The 24107-nt window shown below is 37.7% G+C and overlaps 1 protein-coding gene across 2 annotated transcripts in view; it reads right to left on the bottom strand.

Annotated features, from left to right (window-relative positions):
* Positions 1-23822, bottom strand: part of LOC101393611 (Golgi-associated RAB2 interactor protein 6-like) — a 108063-nt gene extending 84241 nt beyond the window's left edge. For both annotated transcript variants that reach the window (XR_015555124.1, XR_015555123.1), the window contains exon 1: positions 23679-23822. The gene's annotated coding sequence lies outside the window, so the exon portion shown is untranslated. The remainder of the gene's footprint in view (positions 1-23678) is intronic.
* Positions 23823-24107: the final 285 nt, after the last annotated feature.

Raw genomic sequence — 24107 nt, 5'->3', positions numbered from 1 at the left:
GCTAACATCTATGCCAATCTTCCTCTATTTTCTATGTGGTTGGCTGCCACAGCATAGCTTGATGAGTGGTGTAGGTCTGCACCCAGGATCCAAACCTGCAAATTCCAGGCCACTGAAGCAGAACAGGCAAACTTAACCACTATGCCACCAGGCTGGCCCTTGTGGGATATTTTGAGTTCAGAGAGTGTGATACCTCCAGCTTTGTTCTTTTTCCTCACGATTGCTTTGGTTATTTGGTGTATTTTGCTGTTCCATATAAATTTTAGGATTCTTTGTTCTTTTTTTTTTTTTTGAAAAATGTCATTCGGATTCTGATTGGGATTGCATTCAGTCTATAGATATTTTTAGGTAAAATGGACATTTTAACTACGTTTATTCTTCCAATCCATGAGCATGGAATATCTTTCATTTCTTTATGTTTTCTTCAATTTATTTCAATAATGTCTTATAGATTTCTCTGTATAGGTTAAATTTGGTTAAATTTGGTACTAGGTGTGTTATTCTTTATATCCAATTGTAAATGAGATTATATTCTTGATTTATTTTTCTGCTAGTTCCTTGTTAGTGTCTAGAAATGCAACTGAATTTTGTATATTGATTTTGTATCCTGCGGCTTTAATGTATTTGTTAATTATTTCTAATAGGGTTTTGGTGAATTATTCAGGGTTTTCTAGATATATAATCATGTCATCCACAAATAGTGAGAGTTTTACTTCTTTCCAATTTGCATCTCTTTTATTTCATTTTCTTGCCTACTTGCTCTGGCTAAAAGTTTCAGTGCTATGTTGAATAAGAGTGGCGAGAGTGGGAATCCTTGTCTTGTTCCCATTCTTAGAGATAGCTTCCAATTTTTCACTTTTGAGTACAGTGTTGGCTGTGGGTTTACCATATATGGCCATTACTATCTTAAGGTACTTTCCTTCTATATCTATTTTATTTAGGGTTTTTTATCATAAATGGATGTTGAATCTTGTCAAATGCTTTCTCTGCATCTACTGAGACGATCATGTGATTTTTATTCTTCATTTTGTTAATGTGTGTATCACATTGAATCATTTGTGGATGTTGAAACTTCTCTACATCCCTGGAATAAATCCCACTTGATCATGGTGTATGGTCCTTTTAATGTACTGTTGTATTCAATTTTCTAATATTTTGTTGAGGTTTTCTGCATCTATGTTTACAAGTTATATTGGCCTGTAATTTTCCTTTTTAGTGTTGTCCATGTCCAGTTTTGGTATCAGGTTAATGTTGACCTCATAGAATGATTTAGGAAGCATTCTGTCTGCTTCAATTTTTTGGAAGTGTTTGAGAAGCATAGGCATTAAATCTTCTTTGAATGTTTGGTAGGTAGAATTCAGAGAAGCTGTCTGGTCTTGGAGTTTTGTTTTTTGGGAGGTTTTTGAATATTTTTTCAATCTCTTGTGTAAAGGTCTATTCAGAGCCTCTGCTTCTTTTTTATTCCGTTTTGGGAGGTTGTATCATTCTAAGAGTTTATCAATTTCATTTAGATTATCAAATTTCTTGGCATACAAGTTTTTATAATATTCTCTTATAATCTTTTGTATTTCCCTGGTATCCATTTTAATTTCTCCTCTTTCATTTTTGATTTTATTTATTTGAGCCTTTTCTCTTTTTTTCTTAGTGAGTCTGGCTAAGGATTTGTCAGTTTTGTTTACCTTTCAAAGAACAAAACTTTCAACTTAGTTTCATTGACCCTATTGTTTTTGTTTGTTTGGTTTTGTTTGTTTGTTTTAGTCCCTATTTCATTTATTTCCCCTCTGATTTTTATTGTGTCCTTCCATCTACTGACTTTGGGCTTTGTTGTTCTTTTTCTAGGTCTTTTAGATATAGGGTAAGATTGCTCATTTGAGAATTTTCTTGTTTGTTGATGTAGGCCTGTATTGCTATAAATTTCCCTCATAGTATCACTTTTGCCATGTCCCATAGTTTTGGCATGTTATGTTTTCATTTTCATTTGGCTCCAGGTATTTTTTGATTTCTCCTTTGATTTTCTCATTGATCCAATAGTTGTTCAGTAGCATGTTGCTTAGTCTCCACGTATTTGTGACTTTTCCACCTTTCTCCTTGTAGTTAATTTCTAGTTTCATACCATTGTCATTGAAAAAGATGCTTGATATGATTTCAGTCTTCTTAAATTTATTGTTTTGCTTTGTGTCTCAACATATGGTCTATCTTTGAGAATGCTGCCTGTGCACTTGAGAAGAATGTGTGTTCTGCAATTTTTGGATGGAACATTCTTTTAAGTCCATTTGGTCTAGTGTTTCATTTAAGGCCACTGTTTCCTTGTTGACTTGCTGTCTGGATGATCTATCCATTGATGTAAGTGCCGTGTTAAAGTCTCCTACTATTATTGTGTTGCTGTCAATTTCTCCCTTTAGATCTGTTAATATTTGCTTTATATACTTTGGTGCTCCTTTGTTAAGTGTGTATTTAATAATAAGTGTACATATTCTTGTTGGAATGTCCCTTTTATCATTATACAATGCTCCTTTTTGTCTCTTGTTTTCTTTTTTGGCTTGAAGTCTATTTTGTCTGATATAAATATGGCTACAGCCACTTTCTTTTGGTTGCCATTTGCTAGGAGTATCATCTTCCATCCTTTCACTCTGTGCCTATGTTTGTCTTTAGAGTTGAGGTGGGTCTCCTGGAGAGAGCATATTGTTGAGATTTTGTTTTTAATCCATCTAGCCACTCTGTGTCTTTTGATTGATGAATTCAATCCATTTACATTTAGAGTGATTTTGATATATGAGGGCTTAATACTGCCATTTTATCTTTTGTTTCCTGGTTTTTCTACACTTCTATTATTTTTCCCTGTATTTCTCTCTGCCATCTCAGTTTGGTGGTTTCCTGTGATGTTTTTCTCACTTTTCTCTCTATTTGTCATTTGTGACTCTGCTCTGATATTTTGTTTGGTGGTTACTGTCAGATTTGTATAAAAGATCTCATAGATTAAATAGTCCTTTTTCTGACAGTCTCTTACCTCCATTAGCCTGTACAGAGTGTATCCTTTTCCTCTTCCCCTTCTATGTTTTTGTTGTCACAAATAATTGTTTTTTGTGTCATGAGTTTGTGACCAAATTGAAGTTGTTATAGTTATTTTTGATGCTTTCTTTCCCTTTATCTTTTATGTTATGATTAAGTGTTTACTAACCTATTCTGATATAGAGCTGCAATTTTCTGATTCTGTCTGTCTATTTATCTCCTTGCTCAAAGATTTGTAAACCTTTCTCTTTTTGTTTCAGGTAAGAGGGATCTTTTCAACATTTCTTGGAATACAGATCTAGTGGGGACAAACTCCCTCAGCTTTTATTTGTCTTGGAAAGCTTTTATTTCTCCTTCATATGTGAAGGATAACTTTCTTGGATAGAGTATTCTTGACTGATAGTTCTTATATTTCAATATTTTGAATATATCATTCCACTCTCTCCTAGCCTGTAGAGTTTCTTCTCAGATATCTGCTTTTAGCCTGACGGGGGTTCCCTTGTATGATATTTTCTTCTCCCTGGCCACCCATGACTTTGTCATTGACTTTGACAGTTTTAATATAATGTGCTTTGGAGAAGGTCTTTTGCATTGAGATAATTAAGAGTTCTATTAGCTTCATGTATTTATATCCAGTTCCTTCCCCCCAGTTTTGAGTTCTTGGATCTTGTTTCTTTGCATAAGTTCTCTGCTCCTTTCTCCCTCTATTATCCTTCAGGGATACCTATTATCCTTATGTTGCTTTTACTAATTGAGTTGGATATTTATCATAGAATTTCTTCATTTTTTAAAAAAATCTTAGTTCTGTCTCTTCCTCCAGCTGAATCATTTCGTGATTTCTATGTTTGAGCTCAGTAATTCTCTCTTCCATATGGTCTACTCTATTTTCAATGTTTTCTACTTTATTTTTCATGTCATTAATTGTGTCCTTCACCTCCAGATTTTGTTTTTATTTAGATTTTCATTCTCTTTGGTGAAATACTCCTTCTGTTCATTATTTTTATTCCTGAGTCCACTGACCTCTTTCTGAGTTTTCTTGTAACTCATTGAGTTTCTTCATGACAGCTATTTTGAATTTTCTGTCAGTTAGAATGAAGTCTTCTGTGACTTCAAGTTTGTTTTCTGAAGAGTTGTCATTTTCTTTCTGTTCTGCCATGCTACTTTAGTTCTTGATTGTACTTGATGAGTTTATCCTCTACTGACACATTTGTGGTTGTAAAGTCTTTTCTTATTTGGGTAACGCTTTGGTTACTTTGGCTCTGAACTGCTTCTGGTTGTATTTGAGAGACTGATATTTCCACTCTCCACTCCCTGTGCCAGCCATCATTGTGCTGCTTGTGCCTCTGAGATTGCTGTGGCCTTGCTTCTTATGATGTTGCTGCAGTCTCAGGTGTCAACACGGGGGTCACCAATCTGCAAGCACTTCTGCTGCTTTGGGCTCACTTAGGTCTTGCATTCCCTCACTGGCTCCCCACGGGATTGGGTGCTGCTGCCCTGTGCACCACTTGCACTCTTGCTTCTGGGTTATCTGGGGTTGCTGGCAGAACCACTGCCAGAGTTGCTGGGTTCATGGGTGTCCCTGTCACTGCCAGGGGCCAGGGGTCTTGTATGAAGTCCCTGCTGCTGGTAGAGTGTTGGAGATGCCACTACTGGGGACTGAGTCACAGGTTCTGCTGTGGCTCCTGAAGCCTCAGGTTACAGGTGTCACCTGCCAGTGCAGGGGCTAAGCCCTGAGTGCTGCTCCTACAACAACCGGTTGCTGGCTCATGCTGGTGTGCTTTTTGAAATCTTAGGTCAGAGCACCCAGCCCTGCTGGAGATGTCCCTGTTTTGGATGCTGTCCCCATTGCTGGAAAGACTGGTGCCACTAGGAGCCTGGGTCACTGGCTGTTTTGTGTCCTGAATCCTCAGAATGTGTACCATTTCTGCCACCGCTGGTATAGGGGGGGCAGGTGCTAAGATGTGAGTGCCATTCTTGATCTTGCAAACTCTGGTCACAAGTGCACACACTGGTGTGAGGATCCACGTTTTGGATCACCACCACTGTATGCCAGTGTGAGGATCTAAGTTTTCGATTGCCACTGCTGGGGGGGGGGGCTGTTCCCCTAGTTCTACTGCCTGCTGGAGGTCCAGTCCACCCACCTTCAGATGTATAAATGCACAGATCTCTCAGGCATTCTGTTGTGCTATGCAGGAAGTCCTTTGTTGGTCAATGAATGTCCAACTTGTTGTAAATTAGAGAGGAGAAACAAAGGGAATAGCTCACTCCATCATGATGCTAACATCACAATCCCCTGGCCTGGAGTTTTTATTTTTGTAGTGTTCTTGTTTTACTTTAGTTTCAGGGTAATGCTGGCTTCATAAAATGAGTTTGAGAGTGTTACTTCCTCATCAATATTTTGGAAGAGATTGAATAGGATGACGTTAATTCTCCCTTAAATATTTGGTGGAATTCATCAGTGAAATCATATGGTCCTGGACATTTGTGTGTAGGGAGGTCTGTGATTTCTGATTCAATCTCCTTACTTGTTATTAGTCTGATCATATTTTCTATTTCTTCATGGTTAACCTTGGTAGTTGTATGTTTCTAGGAATTTATCCATTTCTTCTAGGTTATCTAATTTGTTATCATATAACTGTTCATAGTAGTCTTTTATTATTCTATGTATTTCTGTGATATCAGTTCTAATGCCTTTTCTTTCATTTTTGATTTTGCCTTCTCTCTTTTTAGTGTAGCTAAAGGTTTGTCAGTTTTGTTTTTAAAAGCAGCTCTTAGTGTCAATGAACTTTTCTATTGTTTTCTGGCCTGAATTTTATATTTGCCTTCTGATCTTTGTTATTTCCTTCCTTCTGCTAACTTTGGACTTAGTTCATTGTTATTTTTCTAGTCCCTTGAGGTATAAAGTTAGGTTTTTTTAATTTTCAATCTTTCTATTAATACATGCATTTATCACATAAATTTCTAAGATCTTCTTTTACAGAATCCCATATGTTTTAGTGTATTGTGTTTCTATTTTCATTTGTTTTGAGATTTTTTTTATTTCTCTTTTGATTTTTTATTGGCCTATTTGTTGTTCAGGAGTGTGTTTAATTTCCATATGTTTGTAAACTTTCCAGTTTTCCTCACTTATTGATTTCTGGTTTCATACACTATGGTTAGAAGAGGCACATGGTATGATTTCAATCTTTTTACATTTCCTAATATTTGCTTTGTGACGTATCATATGATCTACGTTGGATAATGTTTTGTGTGTATTTGAGAAGAACATGTATTCTGCTGGTGTGGGATGGAATGTTATTTCTTTCTCCGTTACATCCATTTGGACTAAAGTGTGGTTAGAGTCCCATATTTCTTTTTTGATTTTATGTTTGGATGATCTATTCATTGTTGAAAGTGGAGTATTAAAGACCACTACTGTAATTGTAATGTCAATTTCTTCCTTCAGATTTTCTAGTATTTGCTTAATATATTTGGTGCTCCATTGTTGAGTTAATATATATTTATGACTGTTATATCTTCTTAATCAATTTATCCTCTTATCTTTATATAATAACCTTTGTCTCTTGTTACCATTTTTGGTTTAGTATATTTTGTCTGTGGTTTCCACTTGCACGGAATATCTTTTTTCATTCATTCACTTTGAACCTATATGTGTTATTAAATTTCAAGTGGTCTACTGTATATATTTGCTTGTGATTTTTATCCACCCATGTATTTTATCTTTTGATTGGAGAATTCAGTCCACTTACATTTAGAGTAACTATTGGTAAATAACGACACACACTGCCATCCTTTCTTCCTCTTGTGCTGTCTTCTTTGTGAACTGATGATACTCTTTAGTGGTATGTTTTGATTCCCTTCTCCTTATCTTTTGGAAAACTCCTGTAGGTTTTTACCTTATGGTTACCATGAGGCTTATATGCTACATCATATATCTATATCAATATCTGATCTATGTCTATATATATCAGACTATGCATACAAAATCTGTACCCTTTCACTCCCTCCTTTCATGTTTTTGATTTCACAATTTATATCTTTTTATATGTGCATCATTTAACAAATTGTTTTAGCTGTTATTTTTAATATTTTTGTCCTTTAACCTTTATACCAGAATTAAGGTGTCCCATAAGTCTGTTAGGTTTTCTTCAGTCTTTTTCATTCATTTTGTTTTTGATACTCTAACCCCTTTAGCATTGCTATATGGGACGTCTAGTGGTGGTGAACTTCCTCATCTTTTGTATTTGCAGGAAGTGTTTATTTTTCTTTCATTTTTGAAGTACTATTTTGCCAGATAGTTTAATTTTCTTTTGGCAGTTTCTTTTTTTCATTCAGCACTTTAAATATATCATCCGACTCCCTTAGGCCACCCTGGTTTCTGCCTAGAAATCCATTGATAACCTTATGTAAGCTCTGTTGCATGTGACGTGTCACTTTTCTCTTTCTGCTTTCAAAATTTTCTCTTTATCTCTGACTGTTCATAATTTGATTATAATGTGTCTCATTGTGGACTGCTTTGCATTCTTCTTTCTTGACACTCATTGGGCTCTTGAATCTTGATGTTCATTTCCTTCATCAGATTTGAGATGTTTTGGGTCTTTATTTCTCAAATAAACTTTCTGCTCCATTTCTCTCTCTCCTTCCGACTCCCACCTATGTGTATATAATTTCCACTTGATGGTGTCCCATAAGTTCCTTAATCTTTCTCCACTCTTTTATTCTTTTTTCATTTCACTCCTCAATTGCATAATTTTTTTTTAATTTTTTGTTTATTGCAGTAACATTGGTTTATAACATTGTAAAAATTTCAGGTGTACATCATTGTACCTCTATTTCTGCGTAGATTACATCATGTTCACCACCAAAATACTAATTGCAACCCATCACCACACACATGTACCGAATTATCCCTTTCACCCTCCTCCCTCCCCCCTTCCCCTCTGGTAACCACCAATCCAATCTCTGTCCCTATGTGTTTGTTTATTGTTGTTATTATCTACTACTTAATGAAGGAAATCATGTGGTATTTGACCTTCTCCCTCTGACTTATTTCACTTTGCATTATACCCTCAATGCCCATACATGATGTCACAAATGGCTGGATTTCATCATTTCTTATGGCTGAGTAGTATTCCATTGTGTGCATATACCACAGCTTCTTTATCCATTCGTCCCTTGATGGGCACTTAGGTTGCTTCCAAGTCTTGGCTATTGTGAATAACGCTGCAATGAACACATGGGTGCATGTACCTTTACAAATTGGTGTTTTCAAGTTCTTTGGGTAAATACCCAGCAGTGGGATGGCTGGATCATATGGTAGTTCTATCCTTGATTTTTTGAGGAATCTCCATACTGTTTTCCATAGTGGCTGCACCAGTTTGCACTCCCACCAGCAGTGTATGAGAGTTCCCTTCTCTCCACATCCTCTCCAACACATGTTGTTTCCTGTCTTGTTAATTATAGCCATTCTGACGGGCGTGAGGTGATATCTCATTGTAGTTTTGATTTGAATTTCCCTGGTAGTTAATGATGTTGAACATCTTTTCATGTGTCTGTTGGCCATCTGTATATCTTCTTCGGAGAAATGTCTGTTCAGGTCCTTTGCCCATTTTTTAATTGGGTTGGTAGTTTTTTTGTTGGTAAGATGCATGAGTTCTTTATATATTTTGGAGATTAAGCCCTTATCAGAAGTATGGTTTGCAAATATCTTCTCCCAATTGGTAGGTTGTCTTTTCGTTTTGTTGATGGTTTCCTTTGCTGTGCAGAAGCTTTTTAGTTTGATGTAGTCCCATTTGTTTATTTTTTCTATTGTTTCTCTTGCCCGGTCAGACGTGGTGTTTGAGAAGATGTTGCTAAGACTGATGTCGAAGAGCGTACTGCCTATGTTTTCTTCTAGAAGTTTCACAGTTTTAGGTCTTACATTCAAGTCTTTAGTCCATTTGGAATTAATTTTTGTGTATGGCGTAAGGTAAGGGTCTACTTTCATTTTTTTGCATATGGCTATCCAGTTTTCCCAACACCATTTGTTCAAGAGGCTTTCTTTTCCCCATTGTATGTGCTTGGCTCCTTTGTCAAAGATTAGCTGTCCATAGATGTGTGGGTTTATTTCTGGGCTTTCGACTCTATTCCATTGATCTGTGTGTCTGTTTTTGTGCCAGTACCATGCTGTTTTGGTTACTACAGCTTTGTAGTATATTTTGAAATCAGGGAATGTGATACCTCCAGCTTTGTTCTTTTTTCTTAGGATTCCTTTAGCTATTTGAGGTCTTTTGTTGTTCCATACAAATTTTAGGATTCTTTGTTCTATTTCTGTGAAGAATGTTGTTGGAACTTTGATAGGGATTGCATTGAATCTATAGATGGCTTTAGGAAGTATGGACATCTTAATTATGTTAATTCTTCCAATCCAAGAGCATGGAATATCTTTCCATTTCTTTGTGTCTTCTTCAATTTCTTTCAGAAATGTTTTATAGTTTTCGGTGTACAGATCTTTCACCTCTTTGGTTAAGTTTATTCCTAGGTATTTTATTCTTTTTGTTGCAATTGTAAATGGGATGGTATTCTTAATTTCTCTTTCTGCTACTTCGTTGTTAGTGTACAGAAATGCAACTGATTTTTGTATGTTGATTTTGTATCCTGCAACTTTACCGTATTCGTTTATTACTTCTAAAAGTTTTCTGGTGGATTCTTTGGGGTTTTCTATATATAAAATCATGTCATCTGCAAATAGTGACAGTTTCACTTCTTCCTTTCCAATTTGGATCCCTTTTATTTCTTTCTCTTGCCTGATTGCTCTGGCTAGGACTTCCAGTACTATGTTAAATAGGAGTGGTGACAGTGGGCATCCTTGTCTGGTTCCTGTTCTTAGAGGGATGGCTTTCAGTTTTTCACCACTGAGGATGATATTAGCTGTGGGTTTCTCATATATGGTCTTTATTATGTTGAGGTACTTTCCTTCTATACCCATTTTATTCAGAGTTTTTATCATAAATGAATGCTGTATCTTGTCAAATGCTTTGTCTGCATCTATTGAGATGATCATGTGATTTTTATTCATTTTATTAATGTGGTGTATTACGTTGATTGATTTGCGAATGTTAAACCATCCCTGCATCCCTGGAATAAATCCCACTTGATCATGGTGTATAATCTTTTTAAAGCATTGTTGTATGCGATTTGCTAGTATTTTATTGAGGATTTTTGCATCGATGTTCATCAGTGATATTGGCCTGTAATTTTCTTTTTTTGTGTTGTCCTTGTCTGGTTTTGGTATCAGGGTAATGTCAGCTTCGTAGAATGAGTTAGGGAGCTTCCCCCACTCCTCAATTTTTTGGAAGAGTTTGAGAAGGATAGGTATAAAGTCTTCTTTGAATGTTTGGTAGAATTCACCAGGGAAGCCGTCTGGTCCTGGACTTTTACTTTTGGGGAGGTTTGTGATTACTGTTTCGATCTCCTTACTGGTGATTGGTCTATTCAAATTCTCTACTTCTTCTTGATCCAGTTTTGGAAGGTTGTATGATTCTAAGAATTTATCCATTTCTTCCAGATTGTCGAATTGGTTGGCATATAGCTTTTCATAGTATTCTCTTATAATCTTTTGTATTTCTGAGGTGTCTGTTGTAATTTCTCCTCTTTCATTTCTGATGTTACTTATTTGTGCCTTCTCTCTTTTTTTCTTGGTGAGTCTAGCTAAAGGTTTGTCAATTTTGTTGATCTTTTCAAAGAACCAGCTCTTGGTTTTATTAATTTTTTCTATTGTTTTTTTGGTCTCGATTTCATTTATTTCTGCTCTGATTTTTATTATTTCCCTTCTTCTACTGATTTTGGGCTTGGCTTGCTCTTCTTTTTCCAGTTCCTTCAGGTGCATTGTTAGATTGTTTATTTGAGATTTTTCTTGTTTGTTGAGATAGGCCTGTATTGCTATAAACTTCCCTCTTAGAACTGCTTTTGCTGTATCCCATAAATTCTGGCATGTCGTATCTTCATTTTCATTTGTCTGCAGGTATTTTTTGATTTCTTCTTTGATTTCTTCGTTAACCCAGTCGTTGTTCAGTAGCATTTTGTTTAATCTCCACGTATTTGTGGCTTTTCTGATTTTCTTCCTATAGTTGATTTCTAGTTTCATACCGTTGTGGTCAGAAAAGATGCTTGGGATTATTTCAATCTTCTTAAATTTATGGAGACTTGTTTTGTGGCCTAATATGTGATCAATCCTGGAGAATGTTCCATGTGCCTTTGAAAAGAACGTGTATTCTTCGGTTTTTGGATGGAATGCTCTGTATATATCTACTAGGTCCATCTGTTCTAGTGTGTCGTCTAAGGCCAATGTTTCCTTATTGATCTTCTGTTTGGATGATCTATCCGTTGGTGTAAGTGGAGTGTTAAAGTCCCCTACTATTATTGTGTTACTGTTTATTTCTGTTTTTATGTCTGTTAATAATTGCTTTATATATTTAGGTGCACCTACATTGGGTGCGTAGATATTTACAAGTGTTATATCCGCTTGTTGGATTGTTCCCTTGATCATTATGTAATGCCCTTCTTTGTGTCTTTTTACAGTTTTTGTTTTAAAGTCTATTTTGTCTGATATGAGTACTGCTACCCCAGCTTTCTTTTCATTGCCATTTGCGTTGAGTATCTTTTTCCATCCCTTCACTTTCAGTTTGTGAGTGTCTTCAGGTCATTTCACAACTCAATTGCATAATTTTAAATTGCCTGCTTTCTACTTCACTGATTTTTTTCTTCTGCTTGTTGAGGTCTTCTGGTAAGCGTTCTAGTGAATTTTTCAATTCAGTTGTATACTTCAACTCCTAAATTTCTGTTTGCTTGTTTTTTATATACAGTCATGAACTGCATAATCATGTTTTGGTCAATGATGGACCACATACACAGCAATGGTCAGAAAAGATAATAATGAAGCTCAAAAATTCTTATCACCTAGTGATGTTGTCGCCATCATAATGTTATAGTGAAATGGATTACTCATGTTTGTGGTGATGCTTCTGTAAACAAACCTACTGAACTGCCAGTCATATAAAATTACAGCACATACAAATATGCACAGTACATAATACTTGAAAATAATAATAAATGACTGTTACTGATTTATGTATTTACTATACTATACTTTTTATCATTATTTTAGAGTGTACTCTTTCTACTTATTAAAAAAAGTCTACTGTAAAACAATATGCCATGTTACACATGCAGTAGCCTCGTACATCTCGTGTTTACTCTTACTTTGCATCTCTTAATTGCATTATATTTTCTTGTGCTTGGTTTAATCTCATGTTGTTTTGTTCATCATGGCCCTCTAAGTGTATAAAATCAACTTCCAAATTGTCAATAAGAGGCTACATTGAGTGATTGATATGGAAACAAAATTAAAAGTGATGAAAGACTATAAATATGGAAAATCAGTGATTGTTAGTACTCATCAGACAGGCATGTCCCATCCCACCATAGCTAAAATCTTGAAGAACAAGAACAAAGTGATGAAAGCTGTTAAAGGATCTGCTTCATTGAAGGCAATGAGACTAACAAAAATTTGATAATGGCCTATATCAGACATGGAGAAACTCCTAATATCCTGGATTGAAGACCAGACACAGGAGCGTATCCTTCTCAGTGCCATGACAATCACAGCCAAAGTAAAAAGACTGTTTCCAATATTAAAAGAAAAGACTGGACCTAAAGACAATGTTGAATTTACTGCTAGCTCTAAGTAGTTTAAACAATTCAAAAATCATTATTCATTGCATAACATGAAAGTGAGTGGTGAGTCTGCAACTGCTGATGTGAAGGCAGCTGAAGAATTTTTGGAAAGTCTAGATAAGCTGATTGTGGAGGAAAATTACTTGCCAGAACAAATATTCAATATGGACAAAAATTTCTTATTCTAGAAATGGATGCCTGAAAGGACTTTCATTCATATGGAGGCCAAGTCAATGCTAGGTATCAAGGTTTTTAAAGACAAGATAATAGTCTTACTTGGGGATAATGTTGCAGGCTACAAATTGAAACCCTTTGCGATCTGGCAAAGTGAGAACCCTAGGGCCTTCAAACATATCAATAAGCACACACTGCTAGTGTACTACAGGAGAAATAAGAAATAATGGGTGTGATTCAAAGTCAAGATGGCGCCGTAAGGAGACTGACCTCGCCTCCTGCCATGGACACAGCCAATTTACAACTACTCGTGGAAAGATTACCCCTGAGACAGAGCCGAAAACTGGATCAGAGGAACTCCTGCAACAAACGACAGTCCTAATTGAGGTGCAAAAGGCAGAGATTCCCTTCGGGAGAGGAAAAATGCCGCCTTCACAAGCTTCAGTGCCTCACAGCCGCCCAGGAGCAGACCAAAGGTATGCAGCCCTCCCTGAAGGGGTGGGGCCCTGAGCCAGGGAGTGCCCCTGCTGTGGGCATCTTGTGGACCCAGCACAATCAAGTTGAGTGGCATAATATCTGGCTTTGCCTGCTACTAAAACAATGGGGAGAACCCCCAGAAAACCTGGTTCACAAAGAAATTAACACCTGCTCTTAAAGGGCCCATGCGCAAACTCACCCATTTCAGAAAGCAACCTAAAATCACCAGAAAGAAAGGTACACAGTGCTTTGGTGAAGGGAGACTCACCTGATAGGCCCTGAGTGCACCTCGGTGAGGGGTGAGACCTTTCCAGGGATTTGGACATTGGCGGCGGCCATTGTTGTGGCCAGGTGTGGGTGTGCTGACACAGACGCCATTGGAGTTCTCCCTGGGAACTGCTAGCCCAGGTCTGCCCCACCCACTAGAGCACCGATTTAATCCAGTTCAGTCACGGCAGGCAGCCCACCCTGGAGACTGGCCCCACCCAACAACAAGCCCTCAGGCAACTTGTGGGCCTGCATAGATTGGTGACTGGATTCTCTGCAGCCTGGCAACTCAGCCCACTTCAGTGGGGCAGGGGATGCACAAAGAGCAGGTGGAGACTGTAGGGTGGCGGTGGAGTGTGTGGGGCTCCTGCTGTGGAGAGACTGGGTCCACTTCGGGAGGTCAGGGCGCGCACATGGGGCAAGACTGTGTTGACTGTGTGTGTGGACCTGTGGGCGGCAGGGCTTCTCAGCCGCAGAAGACTTGTGCTTCTCAAAGACCCACGTGGGGGTTTGCCCCACCTTCCAAAGCCTGAAACAATTGGGTGCTCCCGTGCCTGAGGCCAGCCGCACCCAGCTGCAATCCTCAGAGAGCTGACAAGAGACCTAAAGGCTGGAGGCTTATAGCAACTGTAAGCCCCTGAGCCTAACAACCTGCCACACAGGGAGCCTACTCGCTTGAAAGAAATACTGCAACACAAATGTGGTATTAGAACTTGCAGCCAATGGTGCTGGGGCTCCCCACACCTGATAAAGAGACTGAAGGACCCACAACAACTACAAGCAGCTGAGCATTACAACAGCTGGCCAGGAGCATAACTCAGCCTCCCTGGGAGCCTACAGGGAGAGCAAACAGGCCACAACAGAAGGACACACGTAGCCCACATAGGGGTCACCCCTGGAATATTGAGAACTGAGGGAAGCACACTGCAGGCCTCCTAAGGCATCACTTACATAAGGTCACCTATCCAAGAGCAGGAGACATAAGTGACCTACCTAATACATAGACACAAGCACAGGGAAAGAGGCAAAATGAGGAGGCAAAGGAATACCTTCCAAGTAAGGGAACAGGACAAAAGCCCAGAAAAGGAACTAAGTGAAACAGAAATGAGCAATCTACCTGACAGAGAGTTCAAACAAAGAGTGTTAAGGATGCTCACTGATCTGGGGAGAAGAATAGATGAACTCAGTGAGAATGTCAACAAAGAAATGGAAGATATAAAAAAGAACCTATCAGAAATGAAGAATACAATACTGGAAATGAAAAATTCACTAGAGGGACTCAAAAGCAGAGTAGAGGATACAGAAGAACGGATCGGTGAGCTGGACAAAAGACTAGAAGAAATTATCCAAGCTGAACAGGTAAAAGAGAAAAGAATTAAAAAGAGTGAGGAGAGTCTAAGGGACCTCTGGGACAACATCAGCGCACTAACATCCGTATTATAGGTGTCCTAGAGGAGAAGAGTGAGATAAAGGGGCAGAAAATCTATTTCAAGGAATAATAGATGAAAACTTCCCTAACCTAAGGAAGGAAACAGACATCCAGGTACAGGAAGCACAGAGAGCCCCAAACAAGATAAACCCAAAGAGGCCGACACAAAGACACATCATAATCAAAATGTCTAGAAGTAAAGATAAAGAGAGAATCCTAAAAGCTGTGAGAGAAAGACAAGTTACATACAAAGGAAACCCCATAAGGCTATCAGCTGACTTCTCAGCAGAAACCTTACAGTCTACAAGAGAGTGGCACAATATATTTAAATGCTAAAAGGAAAAAACTTACAGCCAAGAATACTCTACCCAGCAAGGTTATAATTCAAAATGGAAGGAGAGATCAAAAATTTCCTAGACAAACAAAAATTAAAGGAGTTTGTCACCAAGAAACCAGTGCTACAAGAAATGTTAAACGGACTAATTTAAGGGGAAAAGAGAAGACCATATATAGGAAAATTATCTATTTCCATGATAAGAGGTAATGGATACAAATGCACGAAAAAGAGGTTAGATATGATACCAAAAACATAAAATGAGGTAGGAGGGGAGTTAAAGAGTACAGCTTTCAGACAGAGGTCAAACTAAACAGACCATCAATTCTGTATAAAGGAGAAAGGAACAGAGAACTACTAAAACACTGAGGAAAAAAAAGTTAAAAAATGGCAGTAAGTACATACTTATCAATAGCTACTTTAAACATCAAAGGACTAAATGCTCCAATTAAAAGGCATAGGGTGGCTGATTGGATAAAACAACAAGACCCATATATATGCTGCATACAAGAGACACACTTCAGACCTAAAGACACTCACAAACTGAAAGTGAAGGGATGGAAAAAGATACTCCACGCAAATGGCAAGGAAAAGAAAGCTGTGGTAGCAGTACTTATATCAGACAAAATAGACTTTAAAACAAAAACTGTAAAAAGACACAAAGAAGGGCATTACATAATGATCAAGGGAACAATCCAACAAGAGGATATAACACTTGTAAATATCTACGCACCCAATGTAGGGGCACTTAAATATATAAAGCAATTATTAACAGACATAAAAAGAAAAAATAGATAGTAACACAATAATAGTAGGGGACTTTAACACTCCACTTACACCAATGGATAGATCATCCAAACAGAAGATAAATAAGGAAACATTGGCCTTAAATGACACACTAGAACAGATGGACCTAGTAGATATATACAGAGCATTCCATCCAAAAACCGAAGAATACACGTTCTTTTCAAATGCACATGGAACTTTCTCCAGGATTGATCACATATTAGGCCACAAAACAAGTCTCCATAAATTTAAGAAGATTGAAATAATACCAAGCATCTTTTCTGACCACAACGGTATGAAACTAGAAATCAACTATAGGAAGAATCTCAGAAAAGCCACAAATACGTGGAGATTAAACAAAATGCTACTGAACAACAACTGGGTCAACGAAGAAATCAAAGAAGAAATGAAAGAATACCTGGAAACAAATGAAAATGAAAATACGACATGCCAGAATTTATGGGATACAGCCAAAGCGGTTCTAAGGGGAGGTTTATAGCAATACAGGCCTATCTCAACAAACAAGAAAAATCTCAAATAAACAATCTAACAATGCACCTAAAGGAACTGGAAAAAGAAAAACAAAGCCCAAAATCAGTAGAAGAAGGGAAGTAATAAAAAGCAGAGCAAAAATAAATGAAATACAGACTAAAAAAATAGAAAAGCTTAATAAAACGAAGAGCTGGTTCTTTGAAAAGATCAACAAAATTGACAAACCTTTAGCTAGACTCACCAAAAAAAAAAGGGAAAAGGCATAAATAAGTAAAATCAGAAATGAAAGAGGAGAAATTACAACAGACACCTCAGAAATACAAAAGATTATAAGAGAATACTATGAAAAGCTATATGCCAACCAATTCGACAATCTGGAAGAAATGGATAAATTCTTAGAATCATACAACCTTCCAAAACTGGATCAAGAAGAAATAGAGAATTTGAATAGACCAATCACCAGTAAGGAGATCAATACAGTAATCAGAAACCTCCCCAAAAGTAAAAGTCCAGGACCAGACGGCTTCCCTGGTGAATTCTACCAAACATTCAAAGAAGACTTTATACCTATCCTTCTCAAACTCTTCCAAAAAATTGAGGAGCGGGGGAAGCTCCCTAACTCATTCTACGAAGCTGACATTACCCTGATACCAAAACCAGACAAGGACAACACGAAAAAAGAAAATTACAGGCCAATATCACTGATGAACATCGATGCAAAAATCCTCAACAAAATACTAGCAAATCGCATACAACAATACGTTAAAAAGATTATACACCATGATCAAGTGGGATTTATTCAAGGTATGCAGGGATGGTTCAACATTTGCAAATCAATCAACGTGATACACCACATTAATAAAATGAAGAATAAAAATCACATGATTATCTCAATAGATGCAGAGACAGCATTTGACAAGATACAGCATCTATTTATGATAAAAACTCTGAATAAAATGGGGATAGAAGGAAAGTACCTCAACATAATAAAGGCCATATATGACAAACCCACAGCTAATATCATCCTCAATGGTGAAAAACTGAAAGCCTTCCCTCTAAGAACAGGAACCAGACAAGGATGCCCACTGTCACCACTCCTATTTAACATAGTACTGGAAGTCCTAGCCAGAGCAATCAGGCAAGAGAAAGAAATAAAAGGGATCCAAACTGGAAAGGAAGTAGTGAAACTGTCACTATTTGCAGATGACATGATTTTATATATAGAAAACCCTAAAGAATCCACCAGAAAACTTTTAGAAGTAATAAACGAAATGGTAAAGTTGCAGGATACAAAATCAACATACAAAAATCAGTTGCATTTCTATACACTAACAACGAAGTAGCAGAAAGAGAAGTTAAGAATACACTCCCATTTACAATTGCAACAAAAAGAATAAAATACCTAGGAATAAACTTAACCAAAGAGGTGAAAGATCTGTACACCAAAAACTATAAAACGTTGGTGAAAGAAATTGAAGAAGGCACAAAGAAATGGAAAGATATTCTGTGCTCTTCGATTGGAAGAATTAACACAGTTAAGATGTCCATACTTCCTAAAGCCGTCTATAGATTCAATGCAATCCCTATCAAAGTTCCAACAACACTCTTCACAGAAATAGAACAATGAATCCTAAAATTGATATGGAACAACAAAAGACCCCAACTAGCTAAAGGAATCCTGAGAAAAAAGAACAAAGCTGGAGGTATCACACTCCCTGATTTCAAAATAGACTACAAAGCTATAGTAACCAAACAGCATGGTACTGGCACAAAAACAGACACACAGATCAATGGAATAGAATCAAAAGCCCAGAAATAAACCCACACATCTATGGACAGCTAATCTTTGACAAAGGAGCCAAGAACAAACAATGGAGAAAAGAAAGTCTCTTCAACAAATGGTGTTGGGAAAACTGGATAGCCACATGCAAAAAAATGAAAGTAGACTCTTACCTTACACCATACACAAAAATTAACTCCAAATGGATTAAAGACTTGAATGTAAGACTTGAAACTATGAAACTTCTAGAGGAAAACATAGGCAGTACGCTCTTCAACATCGGTCTTAGCAAAATATTTTCAAGCACCATGTCTGACCAGGCAAGAGAAACGACAGAAAAAATAAACAAATGGGACTACATCAAACTAAAAAGCTTCTGCACAGCAAAGGAAACCATCAACAAAATGAAAAGACAACCTAACAACTGGGAGAAGATATCTGCAAACCATACATCTGATAATGGGTTAATCTCTAAAATATATAAAGAACTCATGCATCTCAACAAAAAAACTACCAACCCAATTAAAAAATGGGCAAAAGACCTGAACAGACATTTCTCCAAAGAAGATATACAGATGGCCAACAGACACATGAAAAGATGTTCAACATCATTAACTATCAGGGAAATGCAAATCAAAACTACAATGAGATATCACCTCACGCCTGTCAGAATGGCTATAATTAACAAGACAGGAAACAACATGTGTTGGAGAGGATGTGGAGAGAAGGGAACTCTCATACATTGCTGGTGGGAGTGCAAACTGGTGCAGCCACTATGGAAAACAGTATGGAGATTCCTCAAAAAATCAAGGATAGAACTACCTTATGATCCAGCTATTCCACTGCTGGGTATTTATCCAAAGAACTTGAAAACACTAATGCATAAAGATACATGCACCCCTGTGTTCATTGCAGCGTTATTCACAATAGCCAAGACTTGGAAGCAACCTAAGTGCCCATCAATGGACGAATGGATAAAGAACATGTGGTATATATACACAATGGAATACTACTCAGCCATAAGAAACGATGAAATCCAGCCATTTGTGACAACCTGGATGGACATTGAGAGTATAATGCAAAGTGAAAACAGTCAGAAGGAGAAGGTCAAACAACACATTCTTAGACAACAAATGGTCAGTGAAGAAATCACAAATGATGAAGATAATAAAAATAATAAAAAGTTTTCACATATTGAGGTATATGGGGTAGTCATTCTGGTTTAACCCTGATTTGGCCTAAAACTTGTTTTTTCCAGAACAGCCTGACTTATAGCCCTCCAAACATGCATCGTACATCTGCTTCAAGTACTTTCCCAAAGCAAAGAATGCACTCTTTAAAGATAGGAATGAATGTCTCCCTTTCTCTGATGGCAATACAAGTACTTCTTTGAAGATAAGCTTTTCTTCCCAGAGAACCAAGTCTAATTGACCTGCTGTGTATATGCTAAACTGCAGCAAAGTATCTCCTTGTGACTTTGGGGAAAAAAATGTATTCCTGTCATGCTTGATGCATGTTCTTTGTTCTGAAACAGTATATAACTATGCTGTAAACCACACTTCTCCAGAGTGCATTCTTCTCTAGCGAAGATAGCACTGCCAGGCTCATCCTCAGCATTGGCTCAATAAATATCACTCTATCTTTCTTATCCATAGATTGGTTATTGATTGTTTGTGTAACATAGAATAAATTTTAAAATATATTAAGACAAATGGAAATGTATACACAATGTACCAAAACTTAGGGGATACAGTGAAAGCAGTGCTAATAGGGAAGTTTACAGCTCTAAAGGAGTATATTAAAAAAGATGTACCTCATATCAACGACCTAACTTTACACTACAAGAAACTAGAAAAAGAACAAACAAAACCCATAGCTAGCAGATGGGAGGAAATAATAAAGAATTAGAGCAGAGGTAAATGAAATAGAAAATTAAAAAAATTAATGAAAATATGAGTCAGTTTTTTGAAAAGATCAACAATTTGATAAAGCCTTAGGTAAAATAAGAGAAAAATAGAAAAGTCTCAAATAACTGAACTTAGAAATGAAAGAGGGGACATTAACCTGGTGCCATAGACATAAAAAAAGATTATAAGAGAATACTATGAACAAGTGTCTGGCAACAATTGGATAACTTAGATGAAACGGATACATTTCTAGAAACACATCTTACCAAGACTGAATAATTAAGAAACAGAAAATCTAAACAAATTAGTAATGAGTTAGGAGATTGAATTAGTAATCAAAATCCTCTCAACAAAGCTAAGCCCAGGGCTAGAAGGCTTCACTGGAGAATTCTAACGAACATTTAAAGAAGAATTAACACCAATCTTCCTGATAACTCTTTAAAAAATTGAGAAGGAGGGAACACTTACAAGCTCATCCTGTGAAGCCAGCATTAGTCTAATATCAAAGTTAGAAAAATAAAAACAAAACTACAATTTTATAGACAAAATTCCTGATAAGTTATATTGCAAATTTCTTCAACAAAATACTAGTAAACCAATTTCAACAACACATTAAAAGAATTATACACCATTACCGATAGGGGTTTATTCTTGGAATGCAAGAATGGTTTAACATTCAAAAATCAATGCAAGTACCACACTAACAGGATAAAGGATAATAAAACTAGATCATCATCTATTAAAACAGATGCTGAAGAGGCATCTGACATATCCTTTCATAATAAAGATGCTCAACAAACTAGGAATTAAAGGAAACTACCTCAACATAATTAAAACAACTTATGAAAAGCCCACAGCTAGCATCATACTCAAGTGAAAGACTGAAAGCTTTTCTTCTAAAATGAAGGACAAGGAAAGGATGCCCACTCTCACTACTTTTACTCAACAAAGTATGGGATTCCTAGCCAAAGCAATTAGGCAAGACAAGAAAAAGACATCCAAATAAAAAAAGAAGAAGTAAAAATATCCCTTCATAGCTAACATGATCTTATATGTAGAAAACCCTAAAGAATCCCCCACCCCCCCAAAAAAACCTGCTGGAATCAATAAACCAATTCAGCAAAGTTAAGGACACAAAATCAACATACAAAAATTAGGTGCATTTCTATACAAAAATATTGAGAATCCAAAAAGTATATTAAGAAAACAATTCTATAGTTTAAAAAAGAATAAAATACTTAGGAATAAACCTAACCAAGGAGGTGAAAGACTCATACGATGAAACTACAAAACATGGATGAAAGAAATTTAAAAAGACAAATAAAGGGAAATACATCCCATGTTCATGGATGGGCACACAATATTCTTAAGATGTTCATACTATCCAAAGCAATCTACAGATTCAATCAATCCGTATCAAAATACCAATGGCATTTGTTGTAGTAATAGAAAATAATCATCATTGGGCCGGCCCCGTGGCTTAGCAGTTAAGTGCCCGTGCTCCGCTGCTGGCAGCCCAGGTTCGGATCCCGGGCGCGCACCGAGGCACTGCTTCTCCAGCCATGCTGAGGCCACGTCCCACATACAGCAACTAGAAGGATGTGCAACTACGACATACAACTATCTACTGGGGCTTTGGGGAAAACGAAATAAATAATATTATTAAAAAAAAAAAAGAAAAGAATCATCATAAAATTCATATGGAATCTCAAGCGATCCAGTATAGGCAAACGAACTTTAAAAAAGAACAACTTTGGAGGACTCACATGTTCTGGTTTCAAAACTTTTTACAAAGGTACAGTAATAAAAAAATGTGGCACTGGCACATTTAGATGAAATAGATGAATGGAATATAATAGACAACTCAGAAATACATCCTTGTCACTGTGGTTAAATAATCTTTGACAAGTGTGCCAAGACTACTCAGAGAGGAAAGAATAGTCTCCTTGTCAACCTTCAAAAACAGAAACCAGTTTAAGAGGCAAAGCATTTATTTGGGATCGAAGAATTGCAATTCCAGTAGCACAGATTCAAGTAGAAGCCCAAATAGTGTCCCAATTACAGAGTGAAAGACGAGGGTTTTTACAGGGAAAGGAAAGGGGCAATTACATGAAAAGAAGAGAAAAAACAATCTTCTATAGGTGTTAATAAACTAGGTTATTCTTTAACTATACACGGCTGGTTACCGATTCTATCTTCAGAAAGAGAGTCCATAATCATCCTGACTTTTGTGGTCAGGATGTCTCCTTTCCTGTTAGCTTTACAAACAGTTGTTTGGAAGACAATATTGGTTTTGGCTAAGTCCAAAGATCTGGCCTAGTTCAAACAGTCCAAAGGTTCAAGGAGTAAGACTTGCAGGCAGTTCCTCTGAAATGGCTGCCAGAGCTCTATTTAAAAATGGCTCCACTTATGTTAACTTTTCACATCTTCAACAATGGTGTTGGAAAAATCGGATATTCCCTGATTTTTGGACCCTTAACTTATACCATACACAGAAATTAACTCAAAAGGGATTAAAAACATAAATTTAAGACCTAAAAATATAAAACTGCTAAAAGGAAACAGAGGAAAATCTTTATGGCATCGGACTTGCCAATGATATCTCGGGTATGACATCAAAACACAGGCAATACAAGCAAAAATAAATGGGATTTTGTCAAAGTTACAAACTTTTATTTATCAAACGACACAATCAACACAGTGAAAAGGCAACCTACAGAATGGAAGGCGATATTTGCAAATTATATATCTAAATAGGGATTAATATCTAGAATATATAAGGAACAAGTACAATTCAACAACAAAAAAAAAATTTAAAAATGAGCAGGGAAGAGGATTTTAGATGGCAGCGTAGGAAGATCCTGAACTCACCTCCTACCACGGACACAGCAAATTTAGAACTATAGGGACCTGAAAACTGGATGAACAGAGCCTCCACAACAAAGAATAAAAGGATAAAATCAAGAGCGACAGGAGAAGCAGAAAAATGGTCTAGCTGAGGAAAAAACCACCCCCAACCACAGCCACCCACAAGCAGGAGGGATCTCAACTCTTCTCTGAGCAAGGGATTGCGAGCTCCACATCAGGAAACCCAACCCTCAGATCTCCACAAGAGAGACAGCCCCCAAAACACCTGACTTTAAAAACCAAAGGGCATTGGATCCAGGAAACTATAAACTGTAGAACCGTAGGGAATGGAAAACCCGCTCTTTAAAGGGCTCGCGAAGACTCACTGGACCCAGAAACCAGCGCAAAAACACTAGTTGGAAAAGCGCAAAGAACACAGGTAAAAGAGACCCATTTACTAACGTTAAAGCTTCTGCCAGAGACGCAGGAACCAGTTGGGACTCTCCCCTGGACTGAGACACCGGCAGGAGACATTTGTGCAATCCCACAACTCCTTACTAATGCGGCGCTGCCGGGCGCCATTTTGGAATTCTCCCCCGAACCTGCGAGCACTAGTGGGCGCAGCGGCTGAGAGCCCCGCCCGGCACCCTAACAACCCCGCCCACCAACGCGCCACAGCGGCCACGGACGCGCCCGGAGGCGACAGGGGCCGGCCCCGCCCACCAGTGCGCCGCAGCGGCCGCGCGCACGCCTCGCAGTCCGACGGGGGCGCCCCGCCCACCAGTGCGCCGCAGCGGCCGCGCGCACGCTTCGCAGTTCGTCAGGGGCCGCCCCGCCCGCCACGTTCAGCAGCAGCGAGTGCCGTAGCAGCCGTGCTGTGCCTTGCAGTGG

The sequence above is a fragment of the Ceratotherium simum genome, chromosome 18 (assembly GCF_057802395.1).
Source record: "Ceratotherium simum simum isolate JZ-2026a chromosome 18, ASM5780239v1, whole genome shotgun sequence".
Lineage (NCBI taxonomy): Eukaryota > Metazoa > Chordata > Mammalia > Perissodactyla > Rhinocerotidae > Ceratotherium > Ceratotherium simum.
Note: the sequence above shows the minus strand (reverse complement) of the source record. Positions and strands in the feature narration are given on the sequence as shown.